Genomic DNA, 18,404 nt, shown 5'->3' with positions numbered 1-18,404 from the left:
CCTTTGGAGGCAAGCACCGCAAAGACTTCATCTTCCTCTGTTTAAGTTTTGCAATCGTAATATATTCTTTGCCTTTTTCTATAGTGCATCCTTCCTGGCACTCAAATTACGTATAATGGCAATTACTAAAAATACGCATTGGCGTTCTTAAAATAATCCAACATAACAAAAGCATAGATGGCAATCTTGCAAGGCATTCATATAGCGGCCACCATTTTTCTTTCCTCAATCTATATGTAAATCTTTCTGTATTACTGACAATGATTGTAACATAATTATAAACTCTTGCACTATAGTTTTGCTGTTATTTTTGAAATATTATGAATAGCCCCATAATCAGTATCAAATAAAGTGTGTGAGTTGGTAGTTTGCTTTCCAAACTCATTATGAACTATTTATGATAATACATTTTAAACATTATTTTTTAATTTTATAGAGAGACGAGAGCCTTAAAAGCATATTTCCATCTAAAAAAATGTCTCACATGACTTTCTTTGAATGCCAGTTATTATAAGTAAAGAATAGAAACAAGTTTTAAAACACACATTAAATTCCTGTAATTCCATTGCTTGGATTCTCTCTCTCTCTCTCTCTCTCTCTCTCTCTCTCTCTCTCTCTCCCTTGTTCGTTTGCATCATCTATTTCTCAGTAAATATTTGCATGTAATCAAAATATGCCTATTGCCCAATGCACCATTCATGCACAATGCTTCCCTTCTTCAAGGAAAATGTATGCACATATATGTACAGGCCTTACACAACTTAAGAAACATGGTCATTGAATGAAAATTGATCTGACCAATCTAATATTGCAAAGAACAAAAAAAATACCATCAAGGGAAGAACTTAAAACTCCTGATTAGCTGTCTTCCTTGGAAAATGAGCATTTGGGGAGAAGGATCTGCTATATTTTAAATCCTTGTTTGCTACGTAAATCCAGAGACTGCAAAGGGAGAGGCTGCTTACCACCTTGGCATGCAACTTGTCACCTTTCCTAAGTCTCCATTTTTAACATTCTGTGTTGTATAGCTTATGTGTGTATGTGTGTGTGAGTAGGTAGCCATGTTAGTCTGTCTGTAGCAGTGGAAAAGAGCAAGAGTCCAGTAGCATCTATATGACTAACAAAATTAGTGGTAGGGTATGAGCTTTTGTATCTGAAGAAGTGAATTGCGGCTCATGAAAACTCATAACCTACCACTAATTTTGTTAGTCTCATAGGTGCTGCTGGACTCTTGCTCTTTTCCACTGTGCAAGTACATGAGTCTTTGTGGGTGGCATCTGTTGGTGTAGTATTTTTCTTCAGTTTTGACTTTGGATGTTGACAGGGGTGTGAGCAGGATGTGATCTGATGTGTTAGAAACTGGTGCTCCTCTTGTATTTTCTGTGCCTTTGTAAGCCATTTTGAGTCCTGTGTTTCAGGAGAAAAGAGGGATATAAATATGCTAAATAAATACTTGTGAATATCACGTGTGAAAGTTTGAAAGAAAATTTTTTCTCCCCTCCCCCTATGAATTTTAAATTGTTTGAAGCTTATTTATTATTTCAAAATAAAATATTTTATCCCCTCTTGTACTTCCACTTGCACAAGATTAATTTCTTGTGCAATTAATTTCTAGGCACTATAATATAGAGGGAGGAACCCACTAGGTGTTGCACAAGACCTTGCATAAGCAGAACTGTGCTAAGTCTGTTTATGTTTCCACTTGCACATTGCTGGATCCAAGCCAATATATCTCAGTTTAATTTCAAAGTAGTAAGAATCTCAAGCAAGGAAGCTCAGCTTGACATGCTAGGAAAATTATTATTATTAGTCTGTTATTTTTAAACATTGCTGACATAGTTAATTAATATACCACACAACCAAAGAATATTTTACAATAATGTCTCATATAACAGGAAGTGCTGACTGGAGCAAAGTAAAAATTCCATTTTCACCACAACACTAAGAAGTGAAGGAGATAATACATGCTTCCTTTCCCACAACAGGCCTATGAAGTAGATTTGACTGAGAGAGAGAGAGAGAGAGAGAGAGAGACTAACACAATATCTCCCAGTGAATTATGAATGTTGTGGTTCAGAGCCAAGCTACAAATGAAAAATTACATGAGGACTGCACATGAAGGGAGTCACAAATGTTAGCCAGGAAGCCGAGTTTTAACAGAGATTGGAAGGCTTTGTCAATTTCCCTCTTTACAGAGCCCCAGAGATAGCTTTTCAGAGGGTTTGTTAATTTCCTCTTCACCTCCTTGAACATGAGGTGAAACTGACAGAGCCTTCCTGGAAATCAACAAACCCTCTTAGGAGGATCTGGAGGGCTCTGTAGAGAGGGGAAATTGACAAAGCCTTCCAATCTCTTTTAAAACTCAGCTTCCAGCTAACATTGCAACTCCCTTCACGTGCAGTCCTTGTGTAATTCGTCAATTGTAGCTTGGCTCTCAGTCAGGCCTCCTTGGACAAGGTCTGCCACTCTATCTCACTATGCCACCGACTTCCTGTATATTTTGCATTTTGAGAAATCTGTTAAGCATCTACTAGCTATAGACTTGGTAAGGAGCCATGCAGGACACTGAAGCCCTGAAGCTCTGCCCACATATTTTCTCATGATGAACCTTACCTGAACTGTGCATTGAATATCAAATTCCAAGCCTTTAGGACACTTTATTGAAAGCAACAAGAAATTATATGCAGCTCCAAGCTAAAGAAAAGATAAAGCAAAAACCTACAGCCCACTATGCACTGTCAGTAGTGTGCTCAATGAAGTGGTACATCAGGTTGCCATCTCCAATCTGAGAAATTCCTAGAGATTTGGAGGCGGAGCTTGAAGAAGACAGGAGAGAGATCCCAGCAGGTTATAATGCCATAGAGTCCACCCTCCAACCAAGACATTTTCTCCAGGGAAACTGATATCTATCTATCATCTGGGGGTCAGTTGTAATTCCAAGAGATCTCCAGGCCCCACATAAAGAGTGGAAACCCTATTAAAACAATGTGTCTGTGTAGGAAGGGGGCAGAGACCTACCTCTGTCAAAACTGGGGATTTGACCTTGATTTTACTTCAGGAGGAATGATTTGTGAAGTGGATCTAAGATGAGGAAGGCAATGTGGAGCAGCAGGCCATGCTACTTTTGCCTCATCGTGCCACATTCCGGTTGTGGTTCCCCCCACCACTGGATTTAACCCTCTGAATATAAGCAAAACTCTGGATTTAACCCTGGATTTAACCCTCTGAATATAAGCAAAACTCATAATCAGTGTTATTCCAATGGAAAAAATGACCCTGTAAGGGGCTGTTTAAGGGATGCCACTGTAATAGCCCATCAAAATATGCTATCTATGAAGATTGTGCAGTGCATAATGTTGCTTATTTTCTTTCGTGACTAATTCTATTACCCTTTTCTAAACCTTTCTTTTATGTAAAGTTATGTGGAAAGGAAGAACACAACAGTAAAGTAAAAGAACATTTTGTTCTTAAAGTATTTTGAGGTATTTGGAAGGTTCTTTTTTTAAAAAAGTAGACACTCCAAAATATTTTTCATCGAAAACATATGTTCATTTTTAAATGATTTATGGCAATTCAGACATCTGAATGTGCTTCAAAGTAGGAATTCCAAAGATAATACACACACTGGGACTGTAACGTCTATCCAATAGTTCTGGGTGGTTTGCTTTATATTTTGATTTAATTTTATGAATTGCACATCTAGATGAATTCGTTTTCCTTAATGCACTTTCCAAGACTAAGAAATGGCTTCAAGCAAGCTATTGAAAAGAATAAAATGTAATTGTTAACATTGAGGGAAGTGGTTTAATAAATGGCCAGAGATCTGATTATTAAACGAAGGTTTAAATTCCACTTAGAGTTCAAATATTTTCTTAGTGTTTAGCAATGTCAATGGGCAATAAAATTAGGTGGGTTTCTTTAGGAAACCAATCCTACAAAGTAAGTTAACAGCACACACACTAAGTAATTCAGTTAGGGCCAATGAAGTTAGTTAGGATGCTGGGCCACTAAAGAAATAGAACATAAAATTCCTGTGTCCTCAAGACTTCTTATGAGAAAGGCAAGCTTAAGGAATTCTCTTTATGCTAAACACTTGACACGAGACCCAGACAGAGATAAAGAGGTGATTCAAGTTCAGATCTCTCTTAAGAAAGAAGTTCACATAAGTTAATACTTCGATGACAGCAGTAACATGTGGGGCTATCAGGTCCCTCGATGGGAGTGGGGAATTTCCCGCTCCCACCCTCTGCCCTCCTCCACCACTCTCCTGGCTGGCAGGGGGGGAAGGAGGGGGAACAGGCCTCCCGGGTGTACTTCTGGAGCAGCGTGACAACATCACTTCCAGGAGTGATGCCATTGCACAAGTCCTGGGAGCTCACATGGGATCAATTTGGGTCCCAAACAGACCAAATTGGTCCCATTTGGGGCCCAAATCAGCCGGTGTGATGTGCAGGAGTGGTCTCGGGGCCGGCACAATGATGTCCCTCTCAAAAGTGACACCCTTGCGTGTGCAAGGAGAGGAAAAAGGTGAATGCCAGGTCCCACCTCCTGCTGGGATGGTAAGGGAACCTGGCAACCATAGTAAAATTTAGGAGTTTCTTATTAGTCAATCTTTCAGTTATTTTGTAGAATTGTTTTACACAGCTCCCTATGTAAACCAGCTCTTACTAACAGAGTTGGGTAAATAAATATATGTAGAGATGCATTTTATAAAGTTTACTACTAGAAGAGAATTGCATAGACTTACCAATTAACGGCTAGTGATAGGCACTTGCCCACCATCATAACTTGTTGCCTCCTGGACAAGGCGGGGGTGGTAGTGCTCAGTGCCATGCATCCTTCAACCTTATGTCTGGCCAAAAACTCAAAGTGATGTCACAGTAGCTCAGCACTACCATGTTTGAGTCATTCCCACCTCCCTGCACCCTCCAGAACCCCTTCATTATCCCAGTAAACCTTCCACTGGTTTCCAGCTAAGGGCTGGCAACCCTAGAATTGCAAGGAGAAATAACTAATTGTAGAACTTCCAGTAACAGAGTCCTTCAGGATCTATCTATGTTATAGTAAAAAAGAAGCACAATAAGAGGCAGAGAAAACCAAGAGAAGCATTCGATCAGCTTTGAATAATAGAAAGTATACACTATTGCTTCCCCTAGAGTTAGACTGGACTACACACACTTTTTATCAGTATTTACATTGACTAAACTGCTCACAATGCTGTTACTACTCCAGCATTCATAACTGTTGCAGTCACCTTTCATGTTGAATACTCTATTTCTGGGCAGTGTGTTTTTCTCATCTTCCCCCCCCCCATCTTTTTGACAGGTCCATTTCCCTTCCTTTCTTAATTTAGCTAGTCAGCTAATCATTCTGCCTTGCATTCCTCAGCTGCTCTCAGTTTTTTTCTGTAATGATTTTGTTTTTATTTTAAACCTTTTAAAAACTTCTGCCTTTGGACCTTTAGACCAGCTCCTCGTTACTTTACCTTAAATGTATACCTTAGGAGGGCAACCAACTCTCTTTTTATTTCCACTCACATAGAGCTTGAGATGTCTCTACTTTACCCGGACTTTTACCTCAAGAACACTTTTCCTTTTATGTTTTTGTGAACTCTATATTGCTGCCTCCATGACCCTCTCAAAAGGTTCTTGCTGCCCCCAAAGGCTTTTGCCTTAGAGCCGACCTAGACAAGATGAATTTCACGAGTCTATGCTAGTGGCCAGATTCATTTCCCCCCTCACTTTCCCATGTCTCTTTTACCCCCGATGAACTCGTGTCTGTGGCTCTGCTCTGTGCGTGTGTCAGCAAAAAAGCAGTTTACATTGGCTAGTGTCCATGGACCATATCATCGAGTCACCATTGCAGAGTGGTGATTCTATTTTGCTTCTGCTTCCCTCTTCCTGCACAGAAAGGCAATAGAGAACAGGGGACTGTTACAGGGGATGATTTAAGCATGCACTATCATGGTGGTGCATGATTCCTGCTTCTTGGAGGAGCACAGAAGAAACCCATGCCGGCATGGAAACAGGATCAAACATAGTCTGGCCATGCTGGCGAGTGTGCAGGAAAGCAATGAGGAGACATGTGTAAGTCTGTTTACATGTTATTCACATGTCATTCATATTGTGTAGTTCGGCTCTTAGACTTCCTTAGTTCAGTTTGTAATATAGAGAGGCTGGTTATAGATGGTAGTTTGACAGAACAGTCAGCATGTGAGGGTTGATGTGAGGGAGAAAAGGATGGTTTTTTTTCTTAAACAAAAGTAGAATTTATTTATAAGTACATAAGTGTGGTAGTTGCAGTGTTTTGATAAGCATATTGGCTACACAGTGGGATGTCATCAATATGCAGATGACACCCAACTCTATATCTCGCTATCCAGGTCCCCACAGGATGGAGTAGAAATCTTAGATCGCTGCCTGACAGACGTGGTGAAATGGCTGAAAAAATAACAAATTGAAATTGAACACAGACAAGACTGAAGTGATGCTTGTTGGGAAGGCAGAGATCTTGAAAAACTTTGTACTCCCCACTTTCGATGGAGTTCGTCTGACTCTTGCAGACTCAGTTAAGAGCCTAGGGGTTATACTGGATCCAGCACTACTACTAGAAAAACAAGTTAAGGCAGCCGCAAAAAATGCTTACTACAACCTCGCTCTAGCCTGGAAGATGGCTTCTTATCTCGACACAGCTGACCTAGCCACCTGGATCCATGCTATGGTAACATCAAAACTTGAATATTGTAATGCACTATACATTGGTCTCTCATCTAAGTTACCTAGGAGGCTCCAATTGGTGCAAAATGCTGTGGCTCAACTTTTAGCAAGTGCGAGTAGGAGCATGAACATCACTCCCATCCTACAGTCACTCCATTGGCTACCTATCAGTTACCATGCTCAATTCAAGGTATTAGTTATTACATACAAAGCTCTTCATGGTCTTGGCCCAGCATACCTCTGAGATCGTCTCACTCCATATGTCCCTCCATGGCAGCTTCACTCATCTGAACTAGGTCTTTTGCAGGTGCCAGCCTGTACATGGATGAAATCAACAGCAGTCCCCACATGGGCTTTCTCTGTGGTGGCTACCACCTTATGGAATGGTCTGCATGAGGAGGTCAGGAGAGATCCCACTCTCCTGGCTTTCTGCAAACGATACAAAACTGAATTATTCAAAAAGGCTTTTTACTCAGATCAGAGGGAAGTATTATAGGGAGGGGTCTCAAATGCTTTGCTAATGAGCTAGGGACAATAAACTTCACCACTACGTTGCCTTGCATATTATCTGTTGCTCGAATATGGACTCTTATACTTCCTGTACTTCATGTTTATCTAATGTCAGTCCTATAATTGATTATGTTCTGCTTCAGCAATTCTTCAACTCTGTACTGAATCCTTGCTAATATTACGTCTTTGTAAAATCCTATGACATTGTTGTGGAAATGTCCTTAACACTGTATAGAAATGTCCTTGATACTGTATGGAAATGTTCCCAATACTGATTGTACTAATCTCACACTATGTAATCTGCTTTGAGTCTCAGTGAGAAAGGTGGACTATAAATGATATAAATAAAATAAGCTTGGTGGTTTCACAGAATCACAGAGTTGGAAGGGGCCATACAGACCTTCTAGTCCAACCCCCTGCCCAATGCAGGATGAGCCTAAAGCATCCCTGACCAATATTCATCTAGCCTCTTCTTGAAAACTGCCCATGAAGGGGGGCTCACCACCTCCCTAGGCAGCTGATTCCACCTTTGAACTACTCTGACCGTGGTTTCAAAAATAATGATATCTTCTTAGGGGTACATTCTCAAACTCAGTCACATAGTTTTCTATACAGGTCTTCTTCACTAATAGAATAAACTCTACACAGACAAAGATTCACTCAGGCCTTTCTACACAGCTTGCCTGACCTAGATAGAATAATCTCTCAGATATAAACAGACTGATCCAGTTGAACACACTGTTTGCCTCTCAGGCTTCCACATAGTTTGCCTGATTTAGCCTGAACCCTTTCTCTGAGGGCCAAGCTACACATGACGAATGACACTTGAACAGCAAGTGTATTTCTCCCTGTTCACTTGCCCTCCACTCAGTCCACTTGCCGTTCAAGTGTCATTCGTCATGTGTAGCTTGGCCCTCAGAATCCAAAGACTGACTCAAGCTCATGCAGTTTGCCTGACTTAAATCAGAAGAAATATTTTCTCTCAGTAACACAGACAGACTCTTTCAGGCTCCACAATTTGCCTGTTTAGTCCTGAATTAATATTTATCTCAACTCTCTGACTAAAAACATCAGTTCACTCTGCCTCTGAGGGTACAGCTACAGTCCAATCACAGCAGACTCCATTCACCCATCCATCCCCCTCCTACTATTCTCCAAGGTCTACATTTAAACCCACAGTAACAAATATTTAAAAATCTCACATAAACAGGCAGAAATAAAATTCAACCTGTTTAGATGCAAAATATTCCTTCCTTCCTTTTACATGTTCTTTCTCTTGCTCATAATTACTGTGTGAGGTTGTTTGCAGCAAACTGAATGGCCAATAGTGCAATAGGGTTCCCAGGGTTGCTGGGAAACTCCAGGCTTGAGATTTGGGGATGCAGCCTGGGGAGGTCAGAGACTGGGAGGAGAGGAATCTCAGCAAGGAGTAATGCCATAAAGTCCAAAGAAGCCATTTTTTTCCAAGGGAGCTGACCGCTGCCATCTAGAGATCAATTGTAGTTCTGGGAGATCTCCAGGCACCAACCTTGTTCTGAACACAGTTGTTGCCAGACTTTCAGTCTGTCAAGAAAGATTCTGGATTGTTCAGTATGAGACAAGGAATGCTTACACAATTCTCCCCTGCTGAATTACTCTTTAGAATTTTCAGTTCTGAATTACTAGATTTTTAATGGAGTAGTGCTGAGTGCGTTGGACTCCATGGTTCATCCAGATGTGTATTTCTGGAATTTGCATTTTAAGTAGCAATAAAGGGACTCAAACAGGAGGGGATAAAATCATTACACTTAGCTATGGCCTTAGGTCATGCAGAAAAGAAAAAAAAATGAAGCTTTTCTTCCTTTTCCAGAAGTGTTTTTTTTTCTTTTTACATTGTTTCTTTAAATTGTTTCAGCTTCTGTTTACCACCTGGGCTTCCTTCTCTTTCCAGCCATCTGCACTGGGAGACAGATGCCTGAAAATGAATCTCAGGGAGGGATTGGTTTTCTCCTTGATAGCTTTAAGGTCTTTCACAACTGCCATAAGTTCCAGGGACAAGACTCAGGCTAGAAGCTACCTATAATCTCCTCAGCTATTTCTCTCCCTCACCAACCCTCTGCTACCATGTGAAAAAGGATTATTCAAAACACTCCCTGTATAAGCCCACACACTTGCTTAGGTCTTCAGATCAGCTTCTCTTATTTGTCTTCTCTACCCAATAGGTGTGGACATGCTCAGCTAGGTCTCTATTTTAACTCCTATTGCTTTGAGTGGGATTCCAGAGGTAGAGATGGGCACAATCCAAAAAAAATTAACGATCCAGCTGATCGTGGATCGGCGCCGGCGATGATCCCTAATTAACAATCCACACTGATCATCTCCCATTTCCGATCCGTGGATCGTGGATCGTGGATTGTGATGGGCACGATCAGCATTATGATTTGAAAAAAAAAACCCTGATAATAGCGTTCACGCCATCGGGACTCAGCTAATCGGTGCTGTCCATGGCAACCGATCCAGCAGTCGGAGGTTTGCTTGTTCGAGGCTTGATCGGATCGATCGGTTTCTGTTCGGGATTGCAGACACTCAGGCGCCAGTAATCTATTCCCGGGGCAACAGAGCCAGGGGAATGCCTGAGCTGTGTTTGCCCTCCTTCTGTTGCCCTGGAAACCCAAATGGAAGCCCAGCTTTCCTTGATCAGCAGGGCTTCCTTCAAACCAAGGAGCAGCCAGAAACACATCACCATTTGGGAGAAGAGAGGGGAGGGAGGGGGAAGGGGGTGTTCTGTAGCCACCATGGGCACTCCAAATGTTTTTTGCTTTTTAAAAATACGGGGCTTTGTAGGAGGAATGGCTGTTTTTCTGTCTGTCACTCTCTGTTTTAAACCTGCTTTTAAAACACTGTATTTTGTGGGAAAACCTCATTCATGGCTCTGTGTGTGTGTTTAAAAGGGAGTGTGTAAAAGCTGGATCCAGATGCTTTTAAATGGATTCTCATGAATTCATATGATTTTTATATTGAAACAAAACAAAAAGGCTGTCATATTATAGATCATGTCCTAGTCTACAGACAGCAACAAAACAATCATGCATCCACTAATCCATGGCACTGCCACGGCACAAAAACATAGTTCCTCATGGATCTTCTTGATTTTTAAGTGGGGCCACCCAAAATCCACCACATAATCACAGACCATGTCTGTTGCCACAAATGGGACCAAAAAATTCAGCCATCCACTATTTTGTGGAACCACCACGGCGCAAAAATACAGTTCAAAAGCACGGATCCGCATGGATCCTCTAGGTTTTTACCTGGGACCACCCAAAATCCACCATACAATCCCAGATCATGTCCATTGCCACAAAAGGGGCAACAAAAATCAGTTATCCACCGCTTTATGGCAATCCCACGGTGCAAAAACATGGTCTAAAAGCATGGATCCTCATGGATCCTCGTGATTTTTACATGGGGCCACCCAAAATCCACCATCCAATCCCAGATCATGTCCATTGCCACAAATGGGACCAAAAAAATCATTCATCCGCTGCTTTGTGGCAGCGCCACGGCGCAAAAACATGGTTCAAAAGCACGGATCCTCATGGATCCTCTTGATTTTTACATGGGGCCACCCAAAATCCAGTATACTGTCCCAGATCATGCCCAATGCCACAAACAGGACCAAAAGATCTAAAATATGACAGCCTTTTTGTTTTGTTTCAATGTAAAAATCATATGAATTCATGAGGATCCGTGTCTCAGACTCATGTTTTTTCACCGTGGCAGCGCCAAATGTTTTTGGATCTGTGTTTTTTATATTTCAGTCTGTGGACCTGGCTGTGATATGTGATTTGATGTTTCATTTGTGTTTTTCCTATTTAAAAAACCATAGGATCCGCAAGGATCCGTGTGGATCCTGGTTTTACTTTCTTCCTGTTTAAAATATGCTTTAGGAAGACTGGCTGCTTGCTTTTAAAATCGGGTGGGGAGGAATGGAGGATTCTATCCCTGCTTTTTTAAAAAAGCTGACTGAAACTTGTTGACGGGGTGTCTCTCTCTCTCTCTCTCTCTATTTGGAGAGGCAGGGACGGGTTAAAAACTCCCCCCCCCCCACTCTAAGTGCGTGCGTGTGTTTGAAAATATCCCCTCCCTGAGGGGAGGTGGCTCATCGCCGGGTTAAAAACTTTTCCCCCCCTCTGCTTTAAGTGTGTGTGGGGGAGGGCACCCCTCCGCTTTGGCCTCCCCAATCCCCGATCCCAGATCGGAAACAGGACTTGTTCGGTGTGGATCGGTGATCTGGGGTTGTCACCAGCGCGGATCCATGAACAGCTTGATTGGTATTTTTTTTTTTATTGTGCCCACCTCTAATCGTGGATTGTGGAGGCAAAAGCGGAGGGGTGCCCCGCTGTTCCCAGCAATACAGGAATGGTGGGTGATGCCGGCTGCATCTGTGTTTGGCCGTCAGAGCTGCCTATCAGGGTTTGCAGGGATGAGACTGGAGTGCCCATGGCTACAGAACACCCCCTTCCCCCTTCCTCCCTTGGGTGTCTTCTCCCAGCTGGTGACTGCTTTGCTGCTCCATGGTTGGAAGGAAGCCCTGCTGATCAAGGCAAGCTGGGCTTCCATTCATGTTTCTAGGGTGACAGAAGGAGGGCAAACACAACTCAGGCATTCCCCTGGCTCTGTTGCCAGGGAAATAGATTGCTGGCGCCTGAGTGTATGGCTTCCTGATCCGAGCACGATCGCCCCCGATCAAGCCCCGATCCAGCCCCTTCCCGACTGCTGCACCATTGGCCGTGGATGAGCACGATCCGCCGGGTCCCGATCGCGCGAACACCATTATCGTGGGTTTTTTTAGATCGTAATGCAGATCGTGCCCAACTCTATCCAGAGGTTCACAGAGCAGAGGCAGACTGGCCATTAAAGCCACCAGGAAATTTCCTGGCGGGCCAATGCCCTTCCTCCCGCTTGGGCTGGACTAGCCCAGGGTAGAAGGGCCATGTGTGCCCTGAGGAAGGTGACCTTGGCCTGTGTAAGCTGTGCCAGGTCTGGAAAGGCAGATCCTGGCCCACACAAGCAATGCCCCACCCAAAGAATGTGGCTCCCAGCCCAGGTGACCAGGGCTCAGTGTATAGATTGTTGCATACCAGCTGATCACAGTTGTGTGACATGCCCTGCCAAGCTGCATGAGGTGCAGGTCTGCCTGGTTCTTGCTCCCTCCCTTCTTTCTGAGGAGGAGTCTGGGTGGGTGTAGGGTGGACCCCTTGTCCAGGGCTGTTTTTTCCTCTTAGTCTGCTCCTACCACAAGATATCTTTCTTGCTGTCTTTTTGAAGGTAATGCAAAACAGTTCTTTTTTCAGAAAGCATTTCCTTGAAATGTGAATTTGTCAATGTTTGGGGGAAAATGAGTCTATATTCTTGTGAACTGTTGGCTTTAAGTTGATGTGTTTTAATCAATTGGTGTTAGCTGTCTCAATACTTGAAGAAGTGCAATACAGATTTTTAAAAATAAACTAAATAATATTAACAACAAACCTGACACATTCTATGACCTTGTCTTGGAATTTTGTTTCAGTTTATAGCAACCACACATTCATTTCAATAAAGTAGCTTAGTTATTATCCAATCACCTTTCATCTCTTATATATTCACTTAGTTCTGATTTCACACAAAACTATGGTTTAATTAAACTAACTGTGGTTAGTGAGATTGCCCAAATCACGAAGAACTTAACAATTAGCCAGGGTCTGTCAAACTAGGATTTGAAACCATGGTTTGAAACCAATTAAGTACAGTTAAGATAAACAAGGGGGTTATATGTTGTTCGAACACGGACATCCTGACAATTCTGGTTTATTCCCTTGTATCACAATGCAGGCTGGGATAATAGTGGGTATGTGCAGGGGGAGGCAGAGGAAAGAGCAAAGATGATGAAACCAGCATTTGTTGAGACAAACCAAGATCTCAATTGTGAGTCAAATTCTGACATCACAAATGAACAACAGTTTTTTTTAAAAAAATGTTTTCACATAATGTCTGGACTGAGCGACTATTTAAGAGTTAGAGAAATTCTGCCCAAGTGGCCAAGCCTACTTAGCATCTATATTAAGCCTGGATACCTTGTATGGGTAGATATTTTTAGGGCCACTGTACTTTCAGAGGATGTGTTTCCTCTCCAAATAAAATCTGCCTCAAAAAATAATAATAGGCAAATGGTAAAATTATAGAAGCAAAATGAAGGAAGAGCAGACCTGCAAATGGCACTCTTTGAAAAGTGATGAGACTGAGAATACGGAATGACCTGAAAGTGAGAGGCAGCTAGAACACTTTGTAAAAGGTCTGGCCTCATACCATATTCGTTTGACTCTTGTTTTCCCATAAGCTTCATAAAAAATGACAGGTCTAATTTAATTCCATTCCAGTCTTGCTCATTAGATAAACATTTTCATATATAACTCTCAGGAATACTGATTTGAAATCTTCTTTAGGCTTTAACACAAAGAACAGGACTAGTATGTTCTTTCTACCTGTGCATGCTGGTAGCAGAAGACTTGCAGAGGCCCGAACCAATGAGCTGAAATTAAATGAAAAGGGCTAACCATTAGGAAGAACTTCCTGACAGTCAGAGCGGTCCCTCAGTGGAACAGGCTTCCTTGGGAGGTGGTGGGCTCTCCTTCTTTGGAGACATCAGTGCTTAGTTCTCATGGCCCCTTTTTACTTGCTGAGGATAAGGCCGATTGCCAGCTTGGGATCAGGTAGCAATTTTCCCCGACCAGTTTTGCTAGTGATCCTGATGGTGTTTTGCCATCTTCTGGGCATGAAGTAAGGGTCACTGAGTTTATGTGTGGGGGGGGGGAGTGGAGTACTTGTGAATTTCCTGCATTGTGCAGGGGGTTGGACTAGGTGACCCTAGAGGTCTCTTCCAACCCTATGATTCTATGAAAAGCTCTCTGATGCCCCCTAGCTCTTGTTTATTAGAGGAATAAAGCAGTGCACAGGGGTACTGACAGAGAAAGTCATGAGGACTGAATCAGATTGACTAAGAGGGATTGGCAAGGAACTCTGTACAATTCCCTGGTCACAGGGAAAGTGAACAGACCCCAAAAATACTGTCTTCACATCATATGTCCTTTGCCAGACTCATCAATAACACTGCTTTGGGATGTAATAAAGTAGAATGTCCTGTACTCTGCAGGCTGGCCTGGTCTGGACTCTTCTGGAGTAGAGCTGCCAGCTTGGCCAGCTAGGCTCAGGAGCACAGAGTAGCAGCAGCATACGCTAGAAGCAGGCAACCTGAAGCATGCAGCTTGCTCCTATTGGACCAGTTGATCCAGCCGGGCAGCCTTCTCAAGCCTCAGCCTAAGTAGGCTAAGAGTTTATCTGGATCAGCTGCAATTGCCAACAGGTGTTGAGGGTCCTCCTGAGACAGTGCTGTGGCTCGACCAGGATGGACCAGTCACTCTCTCGGCCTAACCTACCTCTCAGGGTTTTTGTGAGGATAAAATGGAAGACAGGAGAATGAGGTAAGCCACTTTGGGTCTTCATTGGGGAGAAAGGCAGGGTATACATGAAATAAATAAATAGGTTGTTGTGGGTTTTCCGGGCTGTATAGCCGTGGTCTTGGCATTGTAGTTCCTGACGTTTCGCCAGCAGCTGTGGCTGGCATCGTCAGAGGTGTAGCACTAAAAGACAGAGATTTGTCTTTTGGTGCTACACCTCTGTCTTTTGGTGCTACACCTCTGAAGATGCCAGCCACAGCTGCTGGCGAAACGTCAGGAACTACAATGCCAAGACCACGGCAATACAGCCCGGAAAACCCACAACCATCGTTCTCCGGCCGTGAAAGCCTTCGACAATACAACAAATAAATAAATACATAAATTGTCTCTGTTCATTGCTTATCCTTTAAGCTGCTTGAACTTAGAGGGGTCAATGTAGACCCCTTTGACAATTTATTAGGGTTTTTTTAAAAACTCCATTTAGGAATCATCTCAGTGGCATACTAATTTACTGAACTTTTTATGCTTGGAAGCATTTATATCTATCCACAGTTGAATTTTTTTTTTTAAAAAAAAAAATGACAGTTGGAAACTAAGAGTGTGCACCAAGAAAATTTCCATTTCAGTTTTGGTTTCAGGGGTTCCGGAAAAAATTCATTCCATTGCTAGTTTGTTCTAGGTTGGCTGTTCAGTCGCACACACGAAGGCCACATGTACAAAAACGCACGGTGTTTTTTTTAAGGGGTAGGGGGTGGGGAAACGTGGCTCCAGGGCAGCTGTTTTCACACTTATTCAAAAACTAGATCAGTCATTATTCTCCTTCCTAGTCTAAAACATTGATCCACTGATCCATTCCTCAAGCACAATAACACACACAACAACAATGGAGCTTAGGAGGCAAATGTCAGTGAGTGGACAAGTGGCAGCAGGGCATTCCCAAGAAGGAGAGCGCTCCTTCTTGTTGTTCACTTTCTTCTTCTATAGCGCCAATTGATTGACTGACCATGCAGCAATACATGGTTTTGTATGGAAGACCCATGAGCATCTTCTATTTAGGCAATTACTGTCCTTCTCCCGTACCAGATACAGATAATCCTGGGTTGGAGGCATGGGCTTCTCATACTATGTAATGTCTGGTGGGTAGGAGTGAATTTGGCCCTGGCCAGTCATGGGAAGAAAGAGAGCTTGAACAGGCCTTACAGCAGTCTTCTCCCATGTCTTCCGTTTGCAAACAAATTTGGATTAGTAGAATTTTCTAGAGCTTTTCTTTCCATGGTTCATTTCAGCCCTGTTCTTTGCATTTATGCAAGGATTCGTTTCTCTGAACTCTGTGTCTCAAAGTAGTCCATGGATCTTGACTAGGCACTGCTATAGTAAATTGCTAAACAAACCACACTGTAGGAATGTTACAGATGGAGGGAAAAAAGCAAAACAAAAGAAACCTAGATGGGGAAGCACGGTATCTGCTTGTTGACTGACTTTTATGAGGCGCTTGTGTCTGGGAGAACACACATAATTAGCTTCACACACTTAGTGGGCAAAGCACCGCTCCCTGCCAGAATTGCTCTTTGTTTGATTTCTTTCTGTAAGCTGTGTATTTCTAGGGAATAATTTATAGAAACCAGTAGCTCCAAGCTTTTGCACGTAAACTTTCTGCTCAGTCACCTGTAGCTGTTTTTGACAAGTATATATTGGAATAACATATGGAGATGTTACATCTGGCGGAAAAGCAACAAGTGGGTTTTGCGAGGTAGTGCCAATTCGGTAATTAGCTGTTTATATGTTAACTGTTTCCATATTTTCCAGGAGGTGGGGATGGGAATGGCATTACATATTTGAATTAAAATGGAGTTTTGTTCTAGGGTGTCCGACCATTGCTAGCAGGCGGTTTCAGTTAAGCAAGGTTGCTACTTCAGTTATACATGAGGACAGAGCTACAATGGTTGAGATTTACCTCTGTTGGATTAACTAATTAAAGAACTTTTACACTCTTCTGGAATTTGGGTTATATCTACTGCGAGTAAGAACTTCAAACATGCGTAGTTGTATACTTTGTTGCAGTGCCAAGTTTGGGAAAAGTGGATTTTCCTCATTGTGTTCCTTTATTGTTCTCTTTCTGTCCCACTTCACTCCTCTGTAACTCCCATTAACTAGGGGAATTTTTAAAATCATCATGGAATTGGAGCATGAGTAGCTTTACTACAGCTTTCAGCACCTACTGTAAATTTGCATCTTTCCCTTCCTCTTCATTTCTAATGAACACAGGAAGCTGCAAGGTCAGTACTGTCTACTTAGACTGACAGCAGCTCTCCAGGGTCTCAAGTTGAGGTCTTTCACCTAACCTATACCCTGACCTTATTAATTGGAGATTCTAGGAATTGAACCTGGAATTCATTTCATAAAATTCCTGGATTCCAGGAATTGAACCTGCCAAGCAGATGGTCTGCCACTAAGCCATGGGCCCTCTGCTAATATATGCATTAATAAAACTTGCCAAAAGGCTAACTTAGAATCATAGAATCAAAAGGTGGGAAGGGACCTTTAGGGTCATCTAGTTCACCCCCTTGCACAATGCAGGAAATTCACAACTACTCCCCCCCAACTGCCCCAGGAGAAAGCAAAGGATGGGTGTGCATGTGGTGGTGTGTGTGAGGACCTGAAGGAGTGTCTGCTCAAGAGTTTCTGCATCCTCCAGGAAGGGAAAAGTGTCAAATAGTGCTTGAAGGAAGGGCACTGCAGAGGGTTGCAGGTTTCATATTTTGAATGCAAATGGTCAATGATAGATAACAGAGCAATATTCAGAGGAAGGAAGGGCTACTGAAGTCACCCATTAAGAAACAGCAAGCATGAACAATGTGACCATCACGTTCAAGGGTGGCCATGCCACCCTTTGGTGTGTGGGGTCCCTCAGGGGGTGATACCCTCCCTGATGTTGTTCAACATCTATATGCACCCCATTGCCCAGCTGGTGCAGAGTTTCAGGTTGGGATGTCATCAATATGCAGATGACACCCAACTTTATCTGTTGATGGATGGATGGATGGCCAGCTAGATACTGCCCCGGATGATCTGGTCAGGGCTTTGGAGGCTGTGACTGGATGGTTAAAGCAGAGCAGACTGAAGTTGAATCCAACGACGATGGAGGTCCTGTACCTGGGCCATGGGCTATCGGGTTCAGGGATCCGGCTCCTTGATGGGGCACTGCTCACACCCACTTCAGCGGTGAGGAGCCTGAGTCTGGTCTTGGATGCCTCCTTGTCTATGAAGGCCCAGATCATGGTGGTTGCCAGATTGGCGTTTTACTATCTTCTCCAGATCAGACAGCTTGCCCCCTACCTCTCACCCCTTGACCTTGCAACAGTGATCCATGCAATGGTCACCTCCAGGCTGTAACTTGGTCTACTCTGGGCTGCCCTTGGGCCTGCTCTGGAGATTACAGCTGGTCCAGAATGCAGCAGTGCGGCTCTTGACTGGGATGCTGTTCTAGGCCCATATGACACCTGTCTTGCACCAGCTGCACTGGCTTCCAGTGGAGTTCTGGATCAGGTTCAAGGTGCTGATCTTGACCTTTAAGGCCCTTAGTGAACTGGGACCAGCATACCTTTGGGACCACCTCTCACCCTATATACCCTGGAGGGCACTTCACTCAGAAGGGAAACATCTTCTGGAGATGCCCGGCCCCAACGAGATCCATCTTGCCTTG

At 43.1% G+C, this 18,404-nt stretch overlaps 1 pseudogene; it reads left to right on the top strand.

The window, feature by feature from the left end:
* Positions 1-15,584: 15,584 nt before the first annotated feature.
* LOC129323365 (cytochrome c oxidase assembly factor 5-like) lies at positions 15,585-17,522 on the top strand (annotated as a pseudogene).
* The last annotated feature ends 882 nt before the right edge of the window (positions 17,523-18,404 follow it).

The sequence above is a fragment of the Eublepharis macularius genome, chromosome 2, assembly GCF_028583425.1.
Source record: "Eublepharis macularius isolate TG4126 chromosome 2, MPM_Emac_v1.0, whole genome shotgun sequence".
NCBI classification, from domain to species: domain Eukaryota; kingdom Metazoa; phylum Chordata; class Lepidosauria; order Squamata; family Eublepharidae; genus Eublepharis; species Eublepharis macularius.
Note: the sequence above shows the minus strand (reverse complement) of the source record. Positions and strands in the feature narration are given on the sequence as shown.